A 15676-nucleotide genomic window follows, 5' to 3' on the forward strand; every position below is an offset into this window, starting at 1 on the left:
TCAGTGGTTATAGATAAGTTTTTGTGTTTTGATCTGTTTTTCTTATACTGTATGCAATAGGTCTACTATATTTGGTGTATGGAATGATTGTAAGGTGTACATGTCTAGCTGGCAGGTGTCATCTGACCATGACCTCATTTTCATGGTTCAGTAGTCAAAGTTAAATTTTTGAGTTTTGGTCTTTTTTTCTAATACTAAATGCAATAGGTCAACTATATTTGGCGTATGGAAACATTTTATGATGTACATGTCAGTCCCGCAGGTTTAATTTGACCTTGACCTTATTTTCACGGTTCATTGCTCAGTGTTAAGTTTTTGTGTTTTGGTCTGTTTTTCTTAATCTATAAGCAATAGGTTAACTATATGTGTTGTATGGAAGGATTGTAAGCTGTACATGTCTGCCTGGCATGGTTCATCTGATCTTCACCTCATTTCCATGGTTCATTGGTCAATGTTTAGTTTTCTTGGTTAAGTCTGCTTCTTAGAAACTATAAGCAATACCGGTAGCTCAACTGTATTTAGTAATTTGAATGATTGTAAGGTGTACATATATTTCTTGTCAGGTTTATATGACCTTGAATTCATTTTCTTGGATCATGTTGAGTTTATGTGATAGTTGTAGTAAAGCTTTATGTTTAGGACTATCAACATGATATCAATGATTAGTAAAGAAGGCGCAACATTTCAGCATGTGCACTCTTGTGTATACATTAAACACCACATTTACTGTTTTTACCCTTATTTTATGGATCACTAACATAGAAATGTCATAATGTGAAATTATAGTACATTCTTAGGTTAAAGTTTTAGGTTAAGGTACATAGCTTACCATGAAGTTGAATTTCATACACATGTTCATTATGTGGTGAATTTTTAAATTCAGTGCCAAACTAAGATTTTGAGCCTGATTACATGATAGACTAGACATTGACACATGCTAGTGTTTGCCAGGCATTGTGTCCTGTACTAGGAATTTGTCCTGTACTAAGAACTTTAATAGTACTCGCTGAGTATGGAGTTTTTGTGAAAGTTTAGTATTAGTGAGATTTTTGCATGACATCCTGTCAACTGCTTGTTGATCATGTTTATACATGTCTTAAAATTAATATCTGACACATTGGTGTTTTGTGAACTTGGAAATAAGTTATTTGATAGAATAATAATGTTTTGAGATTATCAAAATAAAAAATATCCCATTTTTACTACATTGTGTATTAATGATTAAGTATATAAAAAAGAAGATTTAGGATATATGTATATATATATATAACCATATATAAAAATGAGACAGCAACCGAACAACACAAAAATAAGAAAAAAAAACCCAATATAATTTTTTGTATCAATGTTATAATTTCCAACATGTCCAAAGAGTTCAATGTTTTTTTTAATTGAAATAAAACACAAGTGGAACTCTTTCAGAACTTCAGAAGCTTAAAGAAGTGCTGTTTCTATTGTTGGCTTTCTGTATAATATATTGCAAATTCTTGTGAAAAATGGAATTTTATTGTAATTGCCTAAAGTTTTAACATTGATCTATATATATATATAACTGGGGAAAATACCCAAATGTTATAAAGAAGAATACATAAATTGATTGTTATATAATATTAGAATAGGAAGATGTGGTATATTGCTAATTTGACAACTCTCCATCAGAGACCAAAGGATGTAGGAGGTTAGCAACTGATGACACTGGACAACCTTCAACTATCAGTAAAATCCATACCTCATAGCTATTTTTATTGAAAATCATATGTTCTTGCTACATGTATGCAAACAATTTTTTATTATCCATAACTTCAGATTTTATTGGTTCTTTTTCAGAAGGATTGAAATTCATCACTGAGAATAAAAGGAGAAAATACAGTCACAAGACCAAAATAAATTCAAAGACAAAAGTCAGATCAGTTATTATTTTCATCACTCAGCCAATGAATTGAAGTTCTATTAAATATCTAAAGATATTAAAACCACAATAATGACAATGTTCTGTGCTGAATGGCAAAAAAGTGGACTATACATTACGATCACACAATGCTGGATGATAAGAAACTATTAATTTTTTGAGGTGGAGGGATATCCTGAAAAAATAATAGATTTATGTAAAAAGCTACTAGTATGTTAAGCCTATTAATAGAGTTTTCATTGATTTCAAATGGGAAAAAATTGTGTTTCAAAAAAGTATTCTAGAATTCATAAATAAACATATATATTGATACTTACATTATCTGCTTTGTTGTTTAAACGTTTAGTTTTGAACAGTTACAGAACAATATAATTGCATTAACATTTCCAAGGGAAAAAAAAGATATTCAACTAAAAAGATTCATCTTAAAACAATTTACTACCAAACAGAATTCATTGTAACATACACATTTATTTACTGTATATTTATAATTTGAATCATAGGATTTTATTTTGTCCCATGGGATATTAAAAATCCCATGGGATAATTATAGTCCCATGGGATTTTTTTTGTCCCATGGGACAACAAATATCCCATGGGACTACAATTATCCCATGGGACCCAAAAAAATCCTATGGGATTTAACCAAAATCCCATGGGATAATGGTCAATCCCATGGGATTTGCCCTATCCCATGGGATATTGAAAATCCCATGTTTTTCTAAATCAAATTACAAAATAGATATAATAATAACAGCAGAAAAGCAATGAATTTATTGAATCCCATGTAATTCCGCACATTTTGGTTATATACACGACACTGTAGCTCTAAGGAGAGGCGGCGGCGGATTTGCAAATGAGTGTTTTGCAAATTAAAAGTGTCCAGTGTTTATACTTTAACATACGGAAACTGAAATCTATATCTAATAGAGTACTGTATGTTGTTTATATCGTTAATGGTCGATAAACGTAGAGTCAAATGTATTTAGGATACTCTTTTGCGGAAGCGCATTTCCGAAATCATTAAATTACTGGTAAACAGTTCTGATTGCACTCTACATATGTATGTATAGCGTATTCATAGACAAGATCTCGTTTGGAGACAAATTTAATATTCGTTCGATATTTAGTTTTGTTTCCACATTAATTTCCAGAAATTATCTCCATAATTCATTTAAGAACCTGAAAAATGCGAAAAGTTTGTATTGACCTATATCGACTTGAATACTAAGTAGTAGAAAAAAAAACTTTATTCATTAAATTTGTCTATCTAAAATTTACCGATTGTTTCCATCCATTTTGACTGAGTGTGGATTCACATGGCGAGTAATACATGCATATATACGCTTATCCTGTCGACATAATCGTCCTTACAGTCATAGGCATTTGGAGTACGACTTTCGTACATGTTCTCAGACTCAGAAATCAACCAATCAATATTCTTGATTTTGGTGTTTCGAGCACAAATTTTGTGCTCCGAGTACTGAGTAAAGTTTCATGACCAAAAGCCGCGGTCTCGCTCCTTTTTGAAGTTTATTCGATTACCTTTGTTTTTACAATGATCTGTTTTCTTGGTCGATTTGTGAGATTTGAATATCTGAAAACTACTTTTGCCTTAATATATACCGGGAATCTTCTTTAATTTGATTATCATGCATTGAAATATATATAAAAAAAGACAATTCTTTAAAAAAAAAATCGCAAAACGCAATTCGAAACAGTGACGTAAAATAATGACAACGGAATCACAATCAGCTGTTGTCGACATCATTCGATGCATAAAAATCACTTATTGAAATTGTATGGTCAACTTTAAACTAAATGTGTAATCATATTTGCCAACTGTAAACTGAGAATCTATAATTAATTACTTAACAAGATGAAAATGTGAATGGTATTGACTTGTATCAACTTATATAGTACTTTATGTTTTATTATTTATAAATTCATTACCGTGAATACACTTTGCTTATTCGGTGAATTATTCAAGAGATCATTATTCAAAATAAGAAGCTTTCAGGGAGAAGGCGGGTCATAGACATCACTTAGGCAAAAACAAAACTGCAAAGTATTACAAAAAACCGAAGAATTGACCAAATACGGAGATTTGTAAATCTACACCTATTCAGTGTATCACAAACGACTCTTGAAAACGTTTCTGATTTTAATTTTCATAGTAATATGACACTTAAAGGTCAGTTGCGTCCGAAGTGCTTTTCTGGATTTGCATTCATCAGAAACGCGTAAACCCAAACATTCGGAAGTCAGGGATGTATAAATACGCAGAAACGTAAGAATATGTATGACCAAAAGGGGCATACAATGAATAGCCAAAATAAAAAAAATCTAAATTAATCTAATTCTCAGCAGATAATTTATAGCTTCCGAATTGCATTTCTGGATTTACCCTTACCAGGAACGCTCAAACCCTAATATTCGGATGCATGGAATGTATAAATACGTAGAAACTTTAGGAGCTTTATGACTAAAAGGAATAGCCAAAATAAAAGTAATGAAAATTAATTAAATTCTCAGCAGGTAATCTTCAGATTTAAAACAGAACAAAGTAATGTAAGAATAAATCAAAATGAACTTACCGCGTGGAATTGTGAGTATAAATAGATAATAAATATAAATATACACTTACCACGAGTAATTGTGAGTATGGATATAAGTGTAAATCTCAGTGTGTAGCAACGTTGTCAATTATACAATAATTTAAATTGTAATGTAAACTCTCACTTTAAACACAATGTAAATGATTCAGTGTTATATTTCATTGTCGTAAAATTTCATTTTCATACACATTTTGAAAACTAATTATTTAAATAACTTAATTGCTACCTCGTCAACGTGATATCCTGCTAAAAATTTTATGTATGACTGTTAAATAAATGTTTGCAAAAATACTTTTAACTCTTTTTCCAAATCAATATTTCCAAACAAAAGTGACTACTCTTTTTCGATTTTGTAGTGCGTTCGCAGAAACTGTTTAAGATACTATTGGCTGAATGTTTCTAGTTTTTTATTGATTGAGGTAGGAGTGTCTGTAGTAAAATTTATAACAATTTAATACAGTGTAATATAGCCTGCCTTCTGGATATCTGAGGACAATTATATCTTATAGAATATTTATGTATATTGATAGAATATAATACTAGTTTTATTCATTGAAAAAGATATTTTGGAACAAGAAAGTTCAATAGCATATTTATCCGAAGCTTTATAGACTGATCGAAAATGTAAATTTGTTGCTTTTAAAGGTATTGAAAAACATCGGTTTTCAGTTAATGTTTTAAGTTTTAAATTTTTAATTTATTTTCAAACATCATCTGATGTTTGCATAACTTATTTTCTTCTAAAGTTTGTTTTTCTTTTTTCTATTCTTTCCTTTTCAGCTGGAACCATTAATCAAGTTTTCGTTATAAAAGTCAAAGTTCAGCCCTACTCATAATGAATTTAGCGAAAAGTATAAAATTACGCCCGCACAATGAAAAGGAACCAACCAAAGATTGTAATCCTAAAGTGGGGGTAATTGCGTTAACATAACGCAACGAGTACACTCGAAATAGATTCATAACAATAAGATACAATCCCAACAATATTTTTAGCGTAGGTTAAAAGTGACAAAATAAAAAAAAAAAAAATTTGATGATCAATAAAAAAAATATTTCTCAAAAACTACAGGATTATTTGAATGGGTTGAAAATGATTTAATAATCATTTATTTATATGTCATTGACGTCTTAAATTTAGTGATAAGTTTTAGTACTTTTTTTTCGAAAAATTACAACCTGATAAAAAAAAAATTGCAGAAGTATAAGATTTCATAAAATGTTAAACTCACTATGATAACAACCTAAAGAAAAAAAAAGGAAATAATTTAATTGTCAGTATTCCATGTCACGATAACATTCGTCAAGGTTATATACATGTCGGACATCACATGAAATGTATTCCATAAATATCTGATGTAATGGTGTATATTTTGTGTACAAATTGTAATGTTGTACAAATTATAATTTGTACAGAATTTTTGTACAAGTTATCAGTGTTTTATGAACCGCTCAAAACAAATGGATACTGCAAGCACCCAGTCGTTTGTTTCGCATATTTCTATCATATTTCCATGACTACATGATGCAGTCTAATACTGATCATTGATACAAAAAACATTATAAGAACACAAAAAGACTTTTTATGGATATGATTTTGGTATAAGGAGAAAAATAAAAATAGAATTTAAACCATTCAAGTGTCCTTATTTCCAGTTTTAGGACAAGGAGAATAGCACTAAATGTTAGGTTGAAGTATATAAATTTGAATTCAAGACATTAAGCTGATACATTTTAGAAGATAAACTTTTGTCACCTGGTGCAAAAAGGTATGTGTCAAAAAACGTATAACTTGTACAAAAACCCTGCACACATTATAATTTGTACAAACTTGCATCTTGTACACAATGTATATATGAGAGAGAGAGAGAGAGAGAGAGAGAGAGAGAGAGAGAGAGAGAGAGTTAATACTTTTTTATGACGCAATTTTATCAATCAAAGTGTCTCACGTTAATGTGTTCTATGTAGTGGCTAGAACATGCAGTTCTGAAAATTGACGTGATGATGAAATGGCTTTAAATAAGATTTATAAATACTTTCAATCTTTCCAGTACCAAAGCACTTGTTTTACCGGGTAAAAGCTAACACTTTATTAATTTCGTGCGTCTTAAGCGCTTTTCTTGATTTACCTTCACCAGGAACGCTCTTGAAAATCAAAATATGTGAAAGCTATTGATATATAAGATATAAAATGAGAGGCAAAAGATACATATAAAGGGACAATCAAACTTAGGTCGAAAACGAATAGACAATGCATGAACAAGCGAAGAGCTATATGATCAAAAAGGACAATTGAGGACTGGTTTTCTGTCCTTCGTTTATTTGGTTTAGATATTTAGGATTCTATTTTAAATATGAAATAAGGCGGCTAAACTCTAAATGTTAAACATCAAAATACTATCTGTCAGGGAATGTTTGGGTTTGTACATAAACCGAGGAAACATTATTAATCAACATTGCAATGAAATTTTGATTTTAGCACAGTTTGGTACTCAACCAAATGGTTGTGACAGTAATTGATTTGTGTCATAGAAAATTAAAATTGATTAATATTGTAATTACAGAAATGCATTAACATATTGAACAGTCGACGGATTGTCATGTCAGTTTCAACATTCTGTAATTTCAAGAACTTCCGGTACCGATCATTATGGTGATACAAGCGAAAATTGTTTGATTTTTTTGAATGAGTGGAATTTACTTCAATCATTCACTTTCTGATTCAATATTACATTTTGGAATAGGTTTTTACACTGAAGGACAAGTATTTATCGGATCTAATAAGCTTCAGTAAATATTTGCATTGCAATAAATGAATAGTGTTGCATTTTAACAGAAATCCAATGGCAGAAATTAACAAGTTCCACCTTAGTAATTTCAAGTGTCAAAATTTTGAGCTTTTTATTTTGTTTAATTATTTATAGTAAACGATGAACAAAAATTTGCGGTTTGTTTACATAATTGCTTTCAAACGAGATCAAATGAAGCAGATTGCAATAAATAATTTCAGTTTATCACCTGTCAACCAGTGAATGTACTTTTTGTTCGTTGAATTGTGCAACATGTGCAAATTTAAATTAAATTAAATTTCTCGTTTTATATTAAATTATCAAAAAAAATCAATATTGTATGGTTTGATAATATGTTTTAAAGGTTACAAGCAACTGTTTAATCATAAGTTTAAAGCGTTTAGTAGGTCTAACAAATAACAAAATCTTGTGAGAGAACAATCTGAAACAATCAACAACTATAGTGCTAACGTTTGAAGAAAACAGTTGTCATTTAACGTATATATACAAAAATATTATCTTACAATGAATACCAGATATCCACTTTCCAGATTGCTTTTATATGCTTAAGTAAATTACATATTGATGAATGTTAAACTCAAAGACAGCACCTTGCTTATTTTCCTCGCTTGTGAAATCAGCAAACGCGACTATTTACCGAATATTTACTTGTCTAGGGCAACACGACGGGTGGCACTAGTAGAGCAGAATATGCTTGCCCTTCTCGAGTACCTGAGATCAACCCCGGTTTTGGTGGGGTTCAAGTTGCTAAGTCTTTAGTTTTCTGCGTACTATTTTGTGGACAGTTGTTTGTCTTCTCGTCGTTTTACTTTTTTTACCATAGTATTGCCTCATGTTTTAAGCTGAACAGTAGGACTAAAATAATGTTTAAGTGACTCTTGTATATATTCAATAATTAAGTGTATCTGCTTACTCTTGAAATGTGTCCTTAAAGAGTAAACTTTAGTCCCTAAAAATAATCTCAGTTTTATAGCAAATAAAGCTTTCAACGATATTGGTTTTTTATTGTGTTTTTACTGTGAAAATTCATCCTGGTGTTGTAACGATTAAACTTAAAATGTGTGTACATTGAGATATGAATACAATTAAATTAAAAAGTTATAAAAAAAATGAAACTTATGATTCTGCAAATATTAATATTGTAACAAAAAATATGAGTAATGAGAAAAATATAAAATGGAAATACAAAAGACATTGATTTTCACTGCTTCATAATTTTATGGTTGGTTTTATGCATTATCAAATAAATTGTCAGCGCTATAGTCTGCAAGATTAATATAAGTTAATATTTACATTTGAAACGTATTACTATATCGACAGTTTTGTTTGTCTAAACCGATGACATATCTATCGAAATCTGAACCATGGTAAAGGTTAAGTGTTAACATTGTCGACATTTGCCATTCCTTTGCAACAATTTACAAAATTCTGTGTAAAGAGTTGTAACGATACAGAATTCAATATCATGTCCAGACGGAAATGAACTTCTGATGTTATACATGCTATTATTGTTGCTCTTCAGTAAGTATGCAACATTATTGAAATAAAGTGATAAGTAGAATTTTTCTTGAATAGTTATATTAACCTCAATATTTGCATGTATATGAATAAACTCATCATTGGAACCAGGATCAAAGTTTTGTACGCCAGACGAGCGTTTTTCCTGCAAAAGACTCAACAGTGACGCTTGAATCAAAAAGGTGAAAAAGGTCAAATGTAGTTCAAAGTTGAACTGAGGGCATTGAGGACCCAAAATTCCGAAATGTGCCAAATAAAGTCACCTTTCTTGTGCAATTTGAAAGTTGATAAAACCAAAAACTGAAAAATCTAAAATTTAAAGCATTCATGCTATATTTGTCTGAAAATAACTACCAAAAACTAATTCTGAAAACCAAAAAAATTGCAGTTGTTGCAGATCATTTTTTCATATATATTAATACTGGTTCTCTGTAACAATTTAAACTCTTATATAGGTAGTGTGGCACGCATGGTCATGGATTTTCTTCAAACTTCACACACTTACTAGTCTTGATGAAACAAACAAAAAATGGCAAAATTTTGGTTGCTAAGCATATCGGTTGCCATAGCAACCGATGACCAGTTTTACCTCTTCTGAATATCTATGATTTTAAGCTGAAAAAGGCTATTTTCAACATAATTTTTCATAATAAATAATTAAGAGAATGAATATTGTTTTATGATTTCATTATATATATGCATTTTATTAATGTAATTTAATAACTGATATTTTCATATTTCATTTCAATCATAATCACATATACCCCCCTTTTTATGTGGTTTGCATTAGGTAAAAAATACCCTTTTGATGTCATTTTTGAATGCTCACCATAATTGTTTGCGGACACCTGAGGTTAAGTCAAACATGAATTCATAAATATCATAGTCTTATCTTATCAATGATGCGAAAAATGGGGAAGTATGTCTCAATATTTTGTTACCATGGATACAAAATGCTTAGTTTTCATTTTTTCAGAAATTTTTTTTTTTAAATTTTGAAAAAAAAATGTTTTAAAACCTAACTCTGCAGTCAGAAAAAAATTAATAAATATACAATATGTAGAAATTATTGTTATCATCAAAATTTTAAACATATTCATATATAACGGTATGATAGTTTTAACTGTGTTGCTATAGAAACAATTTCATTTTGATACACAAATTTAAAACAATTTTGAAAAAAGTTTCAGTTAGTTTCTTAAATGTGCACAAAAGTAGGAAAACTAAAACACTTATTAAGTTTCACTGTATACACACATGTGTATATATGAATGATTTTGCTAGTTTAGTATTTCGATAATGGTGTTACCACTTGAAGGAAACAAACACAATTTCTGTATTCTGGATAAAAGTGCTGATTATAAAGAAATTTCAGTGTGTTTTCATAATCATGAAAAATATGCAAGAAAAACAATTACTCAATCTAGAAAAAAACAAACAAAATCATTTCAAAATTTAAATATTCAATTGTACAATATTTGCCATTGAATGTGTTGCCATGGAAACAAGTAGTTCATTTTTAAAAATACGGATAAGTACTAATTTTTACAAATGCGTTTTAATGAACTTCGATACATATAACAATGAATGTATACAGTTTTGCTTACATAATAAAATTGAGAATGGAAATGGGGAATGTGTCAAAGAGACAACAACCCGACCAAAGAGCAGACAACAGCCGAAGGCCACCAATGGGTCTTCAATGCAGCGAGAAACTCCCGCACCCGGAGGCGTCCTTCAGCTGGCCCCTAAACAAATATGTATACTAGTTCAGTGATAATGGACGTCATACTAAACTCCAAATTATACACAAGAAACTAAAATTAAAAATGATACAAGATTAACAAAGGCCAGAGGCTCCTGACTTGGGACAGGCGCAAAATCCGGCGGGGTTAAACATGTTTTTTGAGATCTCAACCATCCCCCTATACCTCTAGCCAATAAGCAGGTTTTCTTGTATTTGAGAAAAATTAATAATATTCCAGGCATTATTAGTGATAGTGTTGCCATAGAAACAACAAATTACATGTATATGCATAAACTTGGAAAACGCTTGAAAATAGACTAAATCTCTCATACAAAAACTCTCTTCTGTAAGTTTTCAATTTAATGCAGTGTCAAAGAATGATGGCTTTTACAAGTCAGTCCATCAACTAGTATTCAAATGCTGTAGTGAAGATTAAAGATCAAAGTGCCACTTGGTGTTGACAGTTTGGAATTTTAGCTACTAGCTACTAGCTCCTAACTATTTATACATAATATTAAGAAGATACAATCAGAACATTGACAGTTCAAGAAAGGCCAAGCTTAAAATTGTTTGTGTGAAGCACAGAAATAAACACAAATGAAAATAATCAATATCGTTGGTGGGGGGGGGGGGGGGGGATGGGGGGAGGGTAGGATTTTGTAAAAATAAAATGATCGATTAGTTATGGTTTGCTTTGTGTCCAGTGTCAAATATCTCATGCATATTTCGGAAGAGAACAAAATCAATAAATTTAATAAGAACATTGTTGGTCCAGTGCTAGTCTACTGACCCAAAATAATCAAAGGCAATAATTTGACACACTTCAACACAATACAAAATAGAACAAAAAGAGTAAAATGATAATTGACCATCTAACCTTTCTTTCTATAAAGGAAAAAAATACCTATATTATGAGCTGTTTATTTTTCTTATTCATTATTAAACTCAATGTTGAAATGGCAAAGCATGTAAAGCTATACGTTTTATATATTATTGTATTATTGGATGATGAGTATCTACATGAAGATCATTTTTTAGGTGAAGTTGAAAAAAATAGACAATTTCAAAAAGGTCCGGCAATATGGGTAGGCTGGGATGAAGGCGGACAATTTGAAATATCACTGGAAATCGGGATCAATTGGACAAGGACAGAAATTTCAATAGGTCAACTTGGGTGCCCCTAAAAGAATTAAAACAAGGGTTCTTTAGCAAACAAAGGGCGACTGGTCCCTGGTATCCATCCGACACATTTTTTGTGTGCCATTCTGGCCGGGGAGGATCTGTCTTAAAACGAGCAGTGGGGGGAAATATACCATCTGGACAATTTTCATATAAGGGGTCGCACTGACTGCCTAAAGTGATGGCCCGCTACATCTATGCTTCAGTGATTCCATATGTAATCAACCAAATATTTCCAATAAATAAGGAGGGGATGGGCCCTCAGGGCCCCTGGATCCGCCTATGGTAGCACTATCTTAACATTAGTATTAGGCATTGGATTATTGAAATTTGAGAAAATAACAATTATCTTTATGGATTTTTAGCAGCAAATTAAAAAATATTGACCATAAATTATGATAACTCTTTACCGTGAAAGGGTAACTTTAAAAGAATTATATACATGTACATATAATTTGATTTTCACTGACCATGCTGAAAGCCCATTACAGAAAGATGTTTCTCAAAATTAGTATATTGTCTTTCTTTTAACAAAAACAAAAATTAGATTTTACTTTGAAACGGGACTCAATGTTTATAACATATATACATGTGACTTTTTGTCCTTGACTTTTTGTCTGTGACTTTTTGTCCTTGACTTTTTGTCTGTGACTTTCTGTCTGTGACTTTCTGTCCTATATTCCGACCGTTATCATGACCAGGAAAAATTACTTTATATCTATTTATATGTAATAGGCTTTGCATCAAATTTATAGAAACACTTAGATTGAACCATTAATTTTATCAAATAAGAAAATATAAAATGCTTTTCAAACATATTAGCAAACGATAAATGTATTGACTTTCGAGAACATTTGGCATACCTCAAGCTAAGTCGTTGAATATGTTTACTTATATATTATTAATGTTTATTTTTTTTATGAAAATATTTAAAACTACCAGGATATCCTACACAAGGCTCGGGCATGCCTTAAGTTGTGCGTGGAAATAATTATTTACTGTTATGAAAATATTAAAAAACAATTATATTGGATTTATCAACTTACATGTATTTTTGGCCTACTTCACACCTTTTGTGTGTTACTTTATATTTGTGATCAAACATGTCAAATTATAACCGGTTATATACAACATAATTTACAACACAGTAAAATACAATATACTTCTCAATACCATAAAAAGTTTAAATAACCTGGTGCCCGTCACAGTACCCTAAACTGTTTTTCCCTGTTTTTTTATTATTTGATAAAGACTTTACCATTCAATCTTAATGGTTTTTTTTTATATAAATTTTAAGCAAATCCTATCAGATATAAATAAGTATTAGGTAGTACAACGATCAGGACACAGTCAACGTTGGTCAGGTCAAGTTTTTTTTAAGCCAAAAACATATATTTTCACCCTATTTTTTAATGATATAAAATAACACAGAAATTTTCATCGGTTAGGTCATTGCTGTTGTTGGTCAGGCCATTGTCAACGTTAGAAGGGTCACGTTTTCGGAATTTTTCGGAATTTTTTAATATTTTTTTCTATATTTTTTCATATAGTTATATATCAATTGATCAAATTTTATTATATTTCAAATTTAACATAAATCCTTTAAGAAATAAAAAAGTAATGAGCATTTTCGTTTGGTCCTGTCATTGTCAGCGTTGGTCAGGTCACGTTTTATGAAGATTTAAAAGTTTTCTATATTTTTTCTTATATTTATGTATTAAATGGACTAAATTTATAGCAATTCAAATTTGACAAATTTTTTAAGAAATAAAAAAGTTATTAGCATTTTCGTCTTGGTCCAGCCATTAGTGTAACCCGTCAAAGGGAGATAATTCGTATTGTGAGGAATATTGCACAATGACCATTTTTTAGAAATTAATTCCAGATGTTTCTAGGTAGATTCCCCATAACTTTTTTTGATTTTTGATAAAAGCAAGGCTGAAATAAATTGTTTTTGTGCTTCTTTTTAATAGATGTAGCCGCATAATTTCACCACACTACACCAAATATTGTATTTTTCTCAAAATTCCCAACTTTCTCCGCTGTTACCATGGTAACCAACCAATATATATATCGGTTGGCATTATTTTTCTGACTAGGCTAATAGGATATACATATCAGCCAATTTTCAGAAAGATCGGTGACTATGTGTGCCGAAAAAGTTTAAGTGGTTACAGAGAATGAGTATTAAAAAGTATCATGTTAGCTTGCAAATTCTTCATTTTAAACAATTTCAAAAGAAATTCCTTTACAATGACCTTTAGGGAGCTACCATTTGATTTTTATGGAGGTGCTAAGATGAGTAAAAAAAAAAATGCAGGATTAGCAACTTTGCAAAAAAAAAAAGGCAGGATGACAATTTGTAAAAAAGTCAGGATAAACTAAAAAAAAAAGGCAGGACTGAATAGAGTGAAAAATAAAAAGGCAGGACAGAGATTACAACTAAAAAAAATGCAGGACAAAATTTTTCATCCTAGCCCCCCCCCCCCCTAGTAATCAAATGGTAGCTCCCTTACAAAATAATAGTATTTTCTACCATTTGCAGTACACTATCGACTGTTTGTTGTTTTCTTGACGTCCAGCCTCATGCAGTACATGAAAAAATACAAGAAAGACAAATCAATGCTTATTTCATGAAGACAAAATCTGACAAAACTGTCCCCTTGAAATATCAATACAATTTGCTGCTTCTTTTCTCCCAACACATTTAATAGAAACCCTTTGAGTAACTGTCTATCCACCAAGCAAGATACATGTAACGTCGAAATAGACTTCCCATGCAAACACACACTATTTTATGGCACTACTATGGGGATTAGTGCAGAGTTGATCTCATTTTTCAAACTTTCTATCTTTTCAACAGGTTCATGGGAAATTGTTAAGAGATCGAAGATATTAAAATAAAGAAAAAAAAAATACTCTGCCATTTTAATTTCGTTCTGTTTTTATTCTTATTTATACAATACATTTCCATCTGTTTGAATTTAAAAACAAATCATATTGATTCAACCACCAGTGGGGTATATTATTGTATTGATAGTTAAATTATATATTATGACACGACAATCCGTTTCAATATGTAAATTAAAAGTACGTATTCGGGCAAATCATAATACCTGACGTGATATCAGCAAATTCCTTGAATGCAGCATGCATTCGAGTAGCATCAGTATGAAAGGGAATAATAGCAACAATCATTAGTTTTATAATTAATTAAACCTGACAAATGATTGATATTTGAATTTACGCAACAGCGTTTAAACTAATTATTTGTGTGACGTCATCCATTAACTGATTTCATGGTCGTTTTGTTTTAAATAGTTTGCAAGTTTTAAATTATGTAACGATTTATATGATTAGAATCTCACAGTCATTGTGTTTTATATATCAATTTATCCATCTCTATAACTTATTGAAAAAAACATGACGAAAAGGATGTGTCGGGGTAATTGCAATGAATACCAACACAGCATCGAAATCAAGCTTAAAAACTCTGCAAAGATACCAGAATTATAATTTGGTACGCCAGACGCTCGTTCCTATTGCCTAATAAAATTGAGAATGGAAATTGTAACTGTGTCAAAGAGACAACAACCCGACCAAAGAGGAGAAAACAGCCCAAGGCTGCCAATGGGTCTTCAACAAAGCGAGAAAATCCCGCACCCGGAGGCGGGCTTCAACTGGCCCCTAAACAAAAATGTGTACTATACAGTGAAAATCAAAGCTATACTATGGGCTTTGCTCATTGTTGAAGGCTATACGGTGACCTATAGTTGTTAATTTCTGTGTCATTTGGTCTCTTGTGGAGAGTTGTCTCATTGGCAATTATTCCACATCTTCTTTTTTTTTGGCTAATAATTTTGTTCGTCAGCCGCGCGTAAACATCTAATGGTCAGCA

Source organism: Mytilus californianus, unplaced genomic scaffold (genome assembly GCF_021869535.1).
Source record: "Mytilus californianus isolate M0D057914Y unplaced genomic scaffold, xbMytCali1.0.p SCAF_10, whole genome shotgun sequence".
In the NCBI taxonomy this organism is placed as follows: Eukaryota; Metazoa; Mollusca; class Bivalvia; order Mytilida; family Mytilidae; genus Mytilus; species Mytilus californianus.